Source organism: Lygodium microphyllum, chromosome 1 (genome assembly GCF_053477565.2).
Source record: "Lygodium microphyllum isolate KBCC chromosome 1, Lygodium_microphyllum_v1.1.10, whole genome shotgun sequence".
NCBI lineage: Eukaryota > Viridiplantae > Streptophyta > Polypodiopsida > Schizaeales > Lygodiaceae > Lygodium > Lygodium microphyllum.
The window spans coordinates 7,327,850-7,342,041 of record NC_141135.1 but is presented as its reverse complement, the minus strand read 5'-3'; the positions used below and the strand labels follow the sequence as shown (position 1 = coordinate 7,342,041).

At 42.5% G+C, this 14,192-nt stretch overlaps 1 pseudogene; it reads right to left on the bottom strand.

Annotated features, from left to right (window-relative positions):
- Nucleotides 1–545: 545 nt before the first annotated feature.
- The window catches only part of LOC148040818 (kinesin-like protein KIN-13A), a 32,413-nt pseudogene continuing 18,766 nt past the window's right edge, over nucleotides 546–14,192 (bottom strand).

Here is a 14,192-nt window from a genome sequence, read left to right as displayed (position 1 = left end):
TGTTGCTCATAAGGATGCACATGCTGCTCATAGTAATGATCAAGTGGCTGATGATATCAATGACTCTATTGCTGATGATGATGTTGCTCCCCATGTACATACTCGTATACATTTGCATGATGTTGCCCACATACATAAGGCTGTCCAGATGGTTGTCCATGTATGTGACTAGAATGTAGCTCATAAGGACATCTTCAATCATCAAATGCATGCTGCTGCTCAAAATATGTACAATCATCATATACATGATAACCATAAGTAGGCACATGATGCTGCCTTTGCACATCCAAACCATGCCAGTGGTCAAGGTACCCATAATGTCCATGAGAATGCCCATGCTACTGCACATGATCATGTTGATCTGTCCTTTTAATTGTTTCCATTTGAGCAACTTGAGTCATAAGGGCTGCAAGTTTGTCATTGATTGCCATGGTCTGCATGTTGGTGACTGAGATGGTTGAGATTACTCAATCCAACTTAGACATGAACCGACTATGCTGCTCAATCAATTGGTTGTGGCTCACAGCTCGGAGAGCTTCTTGTTGCTATAAAGCAGCATTCAATGCATTCATTTGGGGATGCGAAGAGTGAGCAAAGGAACTAGAACTATGAGCCAGGATTGATTTGTTTTTGCAGATACTATTGTCTCTTTGTTGGTGCATTTTCTCCATCAAGTCCTCCACTTCCAGCCTATGGGCAGCAATTAAGTCCTCTTTTTCCTCAAGTATAGCAGTTATATGACCATCATATCCATTTTGAGAAACTAGTATGCCTGGAGTATCCCTAGACCTCGAATCAGAAATGTTTTGAATACTGTCCTCCTTGTTTGAAGCTTGTCTTGCTACTGCACCATTTTTATCAATTCTGCTTTCATCAGTCAAAATCCATGCACGATTTTTTCTGTCTTTTCATCACTTTTAGTTTTGCATCTAGGAGGAGAAACTCTCTCTTGGTCAACTCTGTCAGTCGAAGAATCATGTTGGTAATTGAAGTTGTTAGACATGCCATCCCTCAAAATGACTCGATCTTTATCATTAGAGGATGATGCTATTCTATTGTCTTCCCTGGTTATAGGACCCTGAGTAGATGCTAGTGCAGACCAACCATCAAAATCTCCTTGCCAGTTTGCTTGATCAATAGGTCTCTTACTAGTCTCAGCAACCTTGCTATCCATGATCTGATCATAACTTTCAGGTGATAGCAATGGAAGAGAACTGGTTGCTAGGTCCCTTTGACTTTGCACAACTGTATTTGGGCTGGGACCCCTCTTTGAAGTGCTGTTCTTAGATAAACTCTTCACTGTGTTTGAATATCTGAGTGTGTTAAGAGTGTGCTCACAAGAGCCAGTATTTGGAGAAATGCATGAGATCATGATAGTTCAAGAGTCACCAACGAAAGAATCACGTAAAACTTCTGTCGATTTACCTTCCCTGAATGGAATATGACCTTGCTCATGGTCCATTGCCCGAATGCACTCTTTAAGAGCAAGCAAACTCTTGTGAATTTCAACACCCTCAATCCTTGTTTGGAAATCATTATCAGTTGTATCAACCCCAAATTCACTACCAGCCAAGTCAATAAAAGAGAACTTTCCAACCATCTTTCCTCCCCTTTCTTCCTTCTTGTTGGAATGCTTTTTTATCACCAACTGCAGAATAGCATGTGATCTTGAAGACTCTTCATTGGCACTAGTTGATCCTATACTCCTTGATGCATTAGCTCTTTCAATATAATCTTTTACAAGATCAACATCTGAGACACGGAATTCCTTCAAGCCCACCATACAAACTTGCTGGTGACCATCTTCCCTCATGCAAAGCTTTCTTCATTCATTTAAAAGATCATACAGCTTCCCTCCATAGATCTCAAAAAAATAAGCCATAATTGCAGTCCCTGATGCTTGTAAGTTGGGTGATGCATTAAATCTAGGATGTCTTGGCAAGCCCTTTGAGAGGTAGAGGCTACATGGTGAAGGTCTTCCCACTGCCTGTCTGCCCATAAACAAAGCATGTTGCCTTTGTACGTTGGAATATGGTTGGAATAATTGGTTCCACAGTTACTCGATAGACCTCATCATTAGAAACTTGATCATCCAACACATCATCGAACATAAAATCATGTTTTTCTACATAGGTTGTAAGGTTCACCTTCAACTTGGGCTCACGAACAGTAAGTGAACATCCACTCCCATCAGTTGTCACAAGGTCCTCTTCTTTCCGAGCTCTCTCTTTTTTGTTGAGTGGTCATTTTCGCACCACAACTTTGATTCTTGCAAGGTTGTTTGTGCTGCCAGTAATGTCCTTCTCTAAGATGGCATTCTCATAGGACTACTTTCACCATTATTTCTTAGCTTGCTGATTGGTGGTCTGCTTGGTGGACCATAGTATTTCATTTGCATAGCCTTTCTCTAAAATGGTAGCAATTGGAGAAGCCTCAAAAGGTTCATGAGCAACATCCTCAGATAGAAGCTCTATGTCATCGATGGAGTGCGGGTCCAATATCCCCATGTTAATCTCCCCACGCAATTTAGGTGATGATAAGCCATCAACAAACCCCGAGGAGGTGAAGTGAACAATTCGGCAGAATGTTTCCCTCCATTGCTCCTGGACTTTATAAGCCTGTACAACTTCTGTCTATCTTCCAAGCCATGCACACCGTGCCTTGCATAATCCTGCATTAGATCTTCCATGCCTGAGGAAGAAGAGGCGGACTGCCATGCCTGAGTGATTTGACTAGTGGCAAGAACATAGAGCTTCATATCTACAGCCATTTTAGGCGAGGAGAAGGAAGAATAAAAGCTGGCTCCTTGCTGTTGTTGATGATGGTTATGAAGATGATGAAGGGGATCCATCACTTGCTACTACTGAGAAGGGAGAGAAGAGAGATCAGAAGTCTTCCTCCTACTCTATATACAACATGTTGCCTCCCAAACCTCTGAAGATGGCACAATTGTAGAGTTCTAGAAATCCCTTGCCCATCCCCTACATAACGCTCATCACAGTTCTTTGTCCACATTTGTGCCTTGAGGTAATCCTCACTTAACAAGTTTGGGAGGAGGCAAGGATCCAATACAGGGGATGCGGTGAGAGATGCCAAATGATGCAGGCCAGCAGATTGCAACCATCTTGACATGATGGCAGCAGTGGCATCTCCATTCTGCAGCCCACTAGCAGAGAAATGGCTGCCATGGAGGTTCTTGTAATAAGGCACAGTGCCCGATGAATCTGAAAGAAAAAGTTTACACAATAATTACAAACTAATGCATCCCACTGGCACACAAGAAGGCACCAAAACACAACAAGAAAAGAGCCTGGCAATTCTGGAGATGATGGGTGTTGTTCAGAGCAGTGCCACTTCTCTGAAATCACAACAAGATATTATAAAGCTTGAGGGAAGTTACAAAAATGAGCATCTCTCTCTTCACCTCTTTCTTTGCATATTCGAATTGGTGGCCTAGAGCTAAGGTTCATGAGTCATCTGGAACTTAAGAGCTCGCAGATGCAGACTTGACACCTGCCTTTTGATTTTGAAGGTTCATTCCCCCTTCTCTTAACTGCCCAAAGTTGTTGAATTCCACCTCTAGTTCAGAAACTCCAATGTTATTAATAGATGCTCCAGTCATTTGGTATGCTCCCATCTCCAACTCTTTACAGTTTCTTCATCAAGTATTTGGGCTGATAAAACATCCCCAAATGTGGAACAACAAACTCAGACAGCTATTTGGGCTTTTGAGCCTTCTAAGACAGCAAACTATCTAAATGCTAATAAGTCCTCAACAAACAGAACCTCTTCGAGGATAGAGTGTCATGATGAGACTGTAGGAGTAGGAGATAAGTTAGCTTGAATGTCAGAGGAAAAGTTGGCTTCTCCGTTTTGAGATGGTAGTGCATCAGTGGTTGTGGAATCTGCTTCATTAGAAGCAATACTAGGTGATGGGATGAGCTTGATGGAGAGTCCTGCCAAGCCTCACAACAATGCTAGTCCAGAAAGGAGGTCATGTGAAACTACGAATGGTCACCTGACTCCTGGAGACTCGAGAGGACAAAGGAGGTGCAACACCTTCCAAGAGGCAAGAAGATGATGATGCAAGTTTACTGCAGCAAAACATTCAGAAAGGGCTTCTAGCTATTCCCCTTCTGACACATACTCCTCCTCTTTCTTGTCGTGTTGCTTGCTTCACACCTTCCTTTCTAATGTGCTGCACAATACAAAAATTGTTGTTGCGGATGCCCTTATTGCTTTTCAAGATGCATCAACATCAACATCATGCAGTAGTAGTAGTAGTAACATACCACATCAATCATGCCAGTATCATGGCCCTCAACAAATGGATAACTTTGGGGGTTTTAATGATGGCCTATCAGCGTGGTGGTGGGGCACAGGGGTTGTGGGAAGAACTTCACCCCCTCCAACTTGAGCCAAAAACCCCATGAATCGGAGTGTCCTACAAAGAGTTACGCCCCTTTTACTAACAGTAGGTCATGTGGACTACATCTAGATGGCTAGCCAGAAAGGCAAAAACAAGGCCCAAGAGGAACTACAAAGGGAGATTAGAGACTTCTGGACCTCCATGAACGAGAAACCAAGCTCGGCACAAGATTACCATGGTGATATATAGGAGAAAGTGCCTAAAATGGATCCATACACCCTTATCAATCACACCCTCTGTCAGCATGAGCTTCGTCATATGGAACGACATAATGATATGGTCACCAACCACCGCCAAATGATGTCCAAGTTTGATGAAGTGATCGAGCACATGACTCTCTCAAACTTTAAAAATCAATAGACCTTGGAGCAGCTCACTATTCTTGTTGCTCAATTAGCGACCACTTCATCCCAAGAGAAGGCCAATGACTCTAGGCATGAGTCTAGACGTCCTCCACATCAAGAACCATTGCATGCTCCACAGGGTATACTTGGTGCTAAGGGAATTTTCCCTTCTACTTACGAGATTGGTGAACCCTTTCATGTGCATGATGAGTCCCTATTGAATTCCCCCGTCCACCATGCAGCCAACATCCATTTGAGGCCTTCTCCCACCCTTGGTCGAATTTCTCCCGCTATGCCTAGGAGCCCCCATGCACCCCATATGAATCAGCCCCATCATGGACAATATGGTACAAACCACATATGTTGGCACTATATCAATCGACAGAATCGGCAATTCATTGATTGGGAAGATTTTAAAATGCATATGGTCTAACTTTTTGTGTATCCTATGGAAAAAGAGTGGTTGGCAAGACGATGGTACACCCTTGACCAGCATAACCTCACTGTATGTGAATACACAAATAAGTTCATGAACTTGACCATGTATGTGGAGAGTATTAGTGATGATGCTAATTCGCACAAGTACATCTATGGGTTGGAACCGAGCCTACGGCAGATGTCATGGCCCAAAAACCTACCATATTGTTTGATGCAATTGAATTAGCTCAGAGATATGCAAGAAAGAACCATAAGAATGACAATTTTCAACAAGGTGTTGGACAGCCTTGCATTCCTTCACGATCAGCCCCATACGCATGTGGTTTTCGAGGCACTTTCATGCTAATAACAACTCCAAAGTACCCACTTACCCCGCCTTCCATGCTGAAAGAAAAATGGGCACCTTTGGGATAGCATTTGGCTCTAATGCTAAGAATAAGTATGCTTAAAATAAATAGTCCACTGCATCACCTTCCCATGGATCCAGCAACCAATGGTTTATTTCCCTGGATGTTGTGAAGGAACGGAAGGAAAAGGGCCTATTCTTTAAGTTTGGAGATAAGTACACTCTTGATCATGCCTCCAAATGCCTGTACAAGACAGCCAAGGTCAAAGTTCATAGCATGTATGTCATGGAAGATTAGCATAATGATGAGGATGACCTGTCCACTGACCAAGCTAAGCCTACGGAGGATGTTGATCACAAGTAGTTCTATGATCCGGAGGATGGGTTTCTCTTTGACCTAGGCAATGATCCATCACGGATACTTGATTTGACATCCCACCCACCTACCACTTCCCTTTGCTCGATCGCTTTGGATGATTGGACAAGTTCCCAAAGCCCCAACAGCCTTCGTATTCAAGGCAGTATCAATGGAAAGCATGACTTCATCCTTGTGGATACTGGTAGCACTCACAATTTTTACAATAAATCAATCATTGATTGGGTGAAATGCACCCCCATGGCACTACACCATCCCTCGAAGGTCCAAGTAGCAAATGGAGAAGAAGAAATTAGCACACATGTATGTCCCACAGTTCCCTTATGCTTGGCTGAAAATTATGTGGCACTAATTGATCTGATTGCCCTAGATATGGGCCCCATTGATGTTGTCTTAGGCTGTGATTGGCTAAAACAATTGGGGAAAATTGCTATGGACTTCTCTCAGTTCCACATGGAGTTTATGATGCACGAACAGCCTATCCACCTAGAGGGAGGTCAAGATCATGCTGTTTTTCAACTCATTACAGCAAAGCAACTCAAAAGGGAGTTTAAGAAATGCTCACAAATCTTTGTTTTGCAATTGAAAAAGGACAATTTCGATCAGCCCTCTGCAGTATCTAATGATTTAGCCTTGCAGGCCTTACTTGAGGAAGGTCTATTTCATATGCCTACAGCCCTTCCTCCTAAGAGACAACTGGACCACCCACTTGACTTAAAGCCCCATTCCAAGCTAGTAAACAAACCCCCTTATACTCTCCAAGTGTGAGCGTGAAGAGGTTGCAAAGCAAGTCAACGAGTTGTTAGAGATGGGTTTCATTGAACCGAGTTCTTCCCCATATGCATCCCCTATGTTGTTAGTCAAGAAGAAAGATTGCTCCTTTTGCATGTGCATTGACTACAAAGATTTGAATAAAATCACATTGAAGAACCGCTACCCCATCCCATGGATTGATGACTTGCTAGATGAGTTGAAAGGGGCATGCTTTTTCACTAAGATTGACTTGTGCTTTGGCTACCATCAGATTCGTATGAGGGAGGGAGATGAGGTCAAAACAACCTTTAGGACTGCTGATCATGGACTTTATCATTTACAGCAAGTCATCCAAGGAGCACTTGACACATGTCCGAAGGGTGTTTGACATATTGAGAGAGCATCAACTCTTTCCTAAGAAGAGCAAATGCACCTTCATGCAGACATCTGTGGAGTACTTGGGACACATTCTAAGCAAAAATGGCATATAGGCTAACTCAAAGAAGGTGCAATGTGTTAGAGATTGGCCCACTCCTTCCACCACCACTCTTTGCGTGGCTCCCTTGGTTTCTCTTCATTCTACAAACGCTTCATTAAGCACTATGCCACCATTGCAGCACCTTTGACTGATCGCTTAAAAAGGGATTCATTCTTTTGGGATGCCACTGTTGATCATAGCTTCAAACAGTTAAAGGACGTACTTACTTCAACCCCCATCCTTGTCTACCGCCCTGACTTCTCTAAGTTGTTTACCATTCATTGTGATGCCAGTGGCCAGGGTATTGGTGCAATATTGTTGCAAGAGCATGATGTGATTCCATTTGAGAATCGCAAACTTGATGAGAAGGAGATGCAAATGAATGTATATGACCAAGAGATGTTTGCCATCATCCATGCCATCAAGAAATGGCACCATTATTTGTATGGCAGTTGCTTCCAGGTGAAAAGCGACCACCGAGTCCTTCAGTACTTCTTGACTTAGTCCACTTTGATTCTTAAGCAAAGGCAATGGGTAGCAATCTTACAAAACTATGACTTTGACATTTCTCACACTTGGGGCAAGGATAATATTGTGGCTGATTCACTCTCTTGAATGTGGGCATGCAGAGTATCCTCTATCTCTTAATTGCACAATGATTGGATTGAAGAGCTTCAAGAGGCTTACTTATTAGATGATCACTTCAGCAGCCACATATTTCAGAAACTACAGCATGGAGTCATGTCTGAAAACTCCCAATATCAGCTCAATCACGGCCTTTGCTTCGGGAACTGCCTCTACCAATCAAGCAATGATAGCCAAATTTAAGTTAGTTGGTCAGGCTCGAATATGGTGGAAGCAATGGTGCAAAGATCAAAGTATTTTGGAAGGCGCTGTTACTTGGGCTCAGTTGAATGATGTTGTACACAGACCTTACCTTCCATCGACCTACCAGACTTTAAGGATGAATGAATTCTTCAAGCTAAAGCAGGTGGAATTAACCCTGGAGGCTTAGTACTCAAAGTTTGTGACCCTACTAAAATATGCGCCACCTATGGATATTACGCAGCAAGTATCCAAGTTTTGTTATGGACTAAATACTCCTCTGAACCATCATCTTGAAGCAATGCATCCAACGGACTTGCAAGATGCATTACTTCAAGCGAAACCAATCATCCAAGAACTTAATTTGGGCAATGGTGACAAAGATGATTCCCAGGATCATGGAAAGAGATGCCACACATGTGGTGAGATAGGGCACATCCGTAGGAGATGTCTCTACCATTAATGCTTCCATTGCAATGAGCTAGAACACGTCCAAGCCGAGTGACGACTTAAGTCCGAAAGACATTGAGCCTCCAAGAAAATGAAGCTACACAGGTGCAGTCTATGGATATATAGAGGAATCAGATGAAGACGAAGACAAATACCTAGAGCCTACTACACCTTTCCAGGATGATTAGAAATCCTAGAAATTTTATCAACATGTAATACAATTTATATTGGGAATAAACCTTGCTCTTGTAACTATAGTCAACCCGAGTAATATGAATTGCACTACTTGAATCATTAAGAGTAGCATAGCGGATGCATGGTGGGTCTTAACCCACAGGCCCTAAGCCCCATTAATGCTTGTCTTCCCCAATTCTTGTGAGATGAGGACATCTTGGTCGGGTTCTCTAAGGGGAAGAGGATGTAACGTCCCGCAAAACATAACCCCCCCCCCGCCAAAACGAATACTTTGAAATTTTTTTACCCCCCTCCCCGATCATCGCTGACAGGTGGCAGGAGGGGAAAAGGACAACATCGACGAGGGAGCTACACTCATAGTCGATGAAGATGATGGAAGAGATGGAGTATGAGTTCAGCAGGGAACTTGAGGCGACATCATCAAAGTTGATGATAAGGATGAGGAAATTGACCAAGCTGAGGATGATAATGAGCCACCTCACTTCCCTCTCCCACTGCCTCATTCCCCCCCCCCCCCAATATTACCCTCCTCTTCCCTATATAAACCCCCTATCACTGAAGGTGGAATATGAGTCCTTAGGGAGAAGGCTTAACGGCCTAAACACTGGAAGAGGGAGGGGTGAGAAGGAAGAGGGAGAGGGGAGAGAGAGAGGAAGAGAGAGGGAGAAAGAGAGGAGAGAAGAAGAGAAGAAGAAGAAGAGGAAGAGGGAGGGAGGGAGAGAGAAGAAGAGAAGAAGAAGAAGTAGTAGTAGAAGAGAGAGAGTGTGAGGAAAGAAGAAGAGAAGAAGAAGAAGGAGGGAGAGAGAGAGAGAGAAAGGAGAAGAAGAGGAGAAGAAGAGGAGAAGAGGAAGAAGAAGAGGGAGAGGGAGAGGGAGGGGGAGAGAGAGGAGAGAGAGAGAAAGAAAGAGAGGGGGAGAGAAGGAGAGAGGTGAGAAGATACGCTATGCACATGGATGATTGTCACTCTTGGGGGAGGGCTATGCAGTCTGAGCTTGACTCATTGCATAAGAATCAAACTTGGGATTTGGTTTCCTTACCTTAGGGTAAGAAGGCTTTGCCATGCAAGTGGGTGTACAAGCTGAAAAGTACCCCTGGACACCCCAAGCCAGTATACAAGGCTCGATTGGTTACTAAGGGTTTTAAGCAGGAGCATGTTGTTGACTTTGATGAAGTCTTTTCTCCTGTGGTCAAGATGACCACCCTATGCTTAGTCTTGGCCTTGGTTGCACAGCTTGACCTGGACTTGTACCAGATGGATGTCAAGACGGATTTTTTACATGGGGACTTGCATGATGAGATTTACATGGAGCAGCCTAAGGGCTTTGCACACCCCTGGCAAGGAATACCTAGTGTGCAAGCTAAAGAAGAGTCTATATGCTTTGAAGCAGGCACCTAGGGAATGGTACCATAAGTTTGATGCATTCATGCAGTCACAGGGCTACAGCCACAGTGCTATGGATCGGTGCTTGTACAGGAAGAAAGCCTGTGGTGGTTCTTTACTGATTCTGATACTTTATGTGGATGAGATGCTTTTAGCAGGGACAGCTCATGAGGAGCTAGATGCTCTTAAGGCTCAACTCAAGAAGAGCTTTGAGATGAAAGATCTAGGACAGGCCTCTCATATACTTGGTATGCGCATTACGCGCGATAGATCTCAGGGACTACTGTATCTATCACAGAGGGAGTACATTCATAAAGTCCTTGAGTGCTTCCACATACAGGATTTTAAGCCTATTGGCTATCCATATCCTTCTCATGTGAAGGTTTCACAGGCCGATTGTCCGTAGATAGATGAGCACAGGGCCGAGATGGCCAAGATTTCCTATGCATTAGCCATGGGTAGTCTTATGTATTCCATGATAGCCACCCGTCTAGATATTGCTTTTGCAGTTCGGATTGTGGCACGTTATATGGCTACACTTGGCAAGAAACATTGGGATGCTGTGAAGGATATCATGAGGTACCTGAAGGGCACAACAGATATGTGTCTTTGTTATGGTAGCCAGGATACAGGAGTTGTGGGATACACTAACTCTGATTATGTAGGACATGCAGATAGTAGGAAGTCCACTTCTAGCTATATGTTCACTTATGCTGGAGGGGCTATCTCTTGGATGTCTCGGGTGTAGAAGTGTACTTCCCTTTCTACTACAGAGGCCGAGTATATTGCAGCCACAAAGGCTTGCAAGGAGGCTATCTGGTTAGGCCTTTTGATTGCAGACCTTGGTATGACAGATGCTATGTCTACACTACATTAGAATTCTATGAGTGCCATTCAGTTGGCAGGAATCTGGTCTTCCATGCGAAGACGAAACATATTGAGGTGAGGTATCACTTCATTCACGAGCTCATTGAGGATAGGTCTGTTGACCTTATCAAGATTTCGATTGAGAAAAATCCTGCAGACTTGCTCACAAAGATCCTCACTATTGAGCTTTTTTCCTTCCTCAGGAGATTGATGGGCATTGGATGAGATGATGTCTTTTTCCTCATCCTGTTGTACATGTGTACATGTTGTAATGTCTTTTCTTTTTTCTCTCTCTCACTGGGGTAGATTTGCCTTTAAATGGGAGGTTATTGGGGGTAAAGGTGCCTCCGTCTAGCTGCCCGTGTATTACTACACTGACAGTACTCACGTGGCACACTGCAGGTGGCGGGCGCCCGTCACAGTCACTTATTCTTTATTCTTTTAGTGACAGTTTGAATTAAGGAAGGACCAACCACACATTGTGGTTGTTGGAGCTTCCACTTTTGAGTCTCTCTCTCTCTTGGCTCTTGCTCTCCATCCGCCATAGCTCTCACCGCCAAGCTTCTTCCTCCTGGGTTCCACTTCCCTTTCAATATGCAATTTGTAAGTGTCTGACTCCTTGTTGTTCAAGAATAGACTTCTTGTAGTTTAGGACCAATTCCTTACAATTCAGGTATAGTTTCTTGACAACCTACTTGTAGTAAACTGTATTCCAACAATGAAAAAACATAGTCAATTGAGCATAAACCAAGCTTAAATCAGCTCAAGACATTCTATGGTAGTGGCAAAACATCCCAGTAACAAAATATGTCCATACAAGCATCAATAGATGCATAGAACTGATGCTGACATTTATTGGACTTTCTCACAGTTTATGATAGGCAAGTAGCTTGTTATGACGACTAACATCATAAACTCTGCAATAATTGGGGTATTCTTAGCTCAAAAATATCCTTAAACCACCATAGACATGTCCCGATACATTGGGGATTCAATATGTGACCAAACAAGCGTCACTGTTTGTACAGTATGCAAGGAGTAGTGCCAATACTCTTCCCACAAACTATTTACATTTAGTCCACTGCTATAGCCAGCAATATTTCAACCTAGATTTGAGCATTTTATGCTCATTTACATCCACAAAATATCTTATATTCATGTACCAACATCCAAGCATTTATGGGTAACAAATAGGTGTCAAGATGCTCCAAAAGTTCATGTGTAAGTTGTCATATATTAAGGACAGGTTTCAGCCCACATTCTGAACAGATTTCAGTTTGCTATTACCATTTAAATCTAAGTGTTGAATTCTTCAAAGCCATGCCAAAATGCATGAGAGTAAAAGAATATACATTTCCATACATTAGTAGAAATTAGTGGAGGTCAATATAGCTCCCAATGAGCTACAACCAAGTAGATGTATACTGTCCATGTATAATTAATAGTAGACCTGCTCTATTTTCCAACCAATTTTTTATTCGAACATCCCACAAACAAGCTGAGAACCAAGATACAAATGCTATGAAGCTTTTTTCAATCCTTGATAAAAATTTTAAATCAATAGTAGAGTGTGTTTATGGTTGTTAATGTCTGAGTTGGAGTAGGAGAAGATGACCAACAAACTAGTGCAATCTATGCAGGTCACGATTTTTACCTTGCTAATGTTTTTTTTTTTCTCAATGCTCATGCAAAATAGCTCATTCAAGTGGCAGAGAATCACTCTAGGAAGCCTCAATAGGTTGTGAATTAATAAACCACCAAAAAAAAAAAACCTTATAACCAATCCAATGGGTACCAACACATGAACTTTTGTAGGTCACATTACAGCTCGCGACTTCAGGCTCCAGCTCTTGCAATGTTGATGCCAATGCCATTGATAAGACTTCAAGCTTTAGGCTTTGATAACATGTTCAAGATTCACACGGAGAGACAAAAACATGGAGCTGTAAGCAAGAGTAGTATACTCTCATTGTTCTCCACTTCTCATTATTCCATAATGCTTACTAAAGTCTAGTCACACATAGCTAAAAACACACTAGGTCTCTAATTGATCATACCACTAACTGTGGTTGAGTCTGACCAACTCAGTTATTACAACACACACGAAGAGTGATAGCTAAGATGGCAGCTGTCTAGATAAGATCAATCATGTCGGTGATATTGATCACGAGCTTAATTCTCAATAGGTGTGAGGGTAAAAAACTATAATCCAAGAAAGATGCATTTCACTTTGTATCGTAAACTAGCTGATACGGTGCAATTGCACTGATTTATTATCTTTTGGAATAGTTGACCTTGCTCGATATCATGGAGGAGATGATACAGTACAATCGCAGCAATTCATTATCTTTGAAATAGTTGCCCTCGCTTGGTATCATGGAGAAGACAATATGGCGTAATCCCCACAATCTGCTAGCTTGGTAGGAGGGGCTCTTGCTCCATATCGTGAAGGAGCCAATACGATGCAACATAGGAGAAGTGTCAGTAGTACTGCAAAAGATCTCCTCACTTCGTATCATGGACTAACAAATAAGCCTGTGCAAAGTAGAGTAGATACAATGTGATGAGCAAGAGAGGCAAGTTGTGAGGGGTTGTTTTTTGCATCATATGATAAATGGCTAAAATGAGCCACATAATAAGCTAGGGCTGGTCTTATATACTTGTGTACTGTGTGACACATGGCATTGTATTATTGGCTAGGATTTCCTATGGGCATCCATGTGACCATTCATGTGGCAAATCACCCAAGTTGTCTATTAATACATCTTACAAGGCTTTTTTTCACTTTTAACCGAATCTTGCACTTGTTTTAGTCCTTTGAAGCTATTTCCAAGTTTCTTGTGCTATTTCCTTTTACTTGTTGTGGGAATCATGATACAAAGCAAGAAGTGCTATTCGTTAGGCACGTGAGTTTGTTTTCGTGCCATATTGGTATTTTACGATATGAAGCAAGCACACATTCTCCATGTGATTGGCCTCATCTATTCACACCATATTTTGCATCCTTTGATGTCTGAACCAAAAGATATTGAAGGCTCCCAAGTTGTGGTCACTCCAAAGAGGAAAAGAAGAAGGTTATCTTCAGGGTCAAGAGGTTCAGGTTGTGCTGCCTTTTCTCTTGAAATTCTTAGTGCTTCTTCTCCTTGCTCAACAGAAAGTGTAGGAATGTCTAAGAAATCTCCAGGCAAAGGAAAGTCACCATTGAGGGTTCTTGGATTGTTTGAGATCACAAAGGTTTCTCCCTCAAAAAGGCTCCTAGAATTTCTTCTTCAAAATGGCATAGAGTTATCTTACTATAGAACTATAAAGG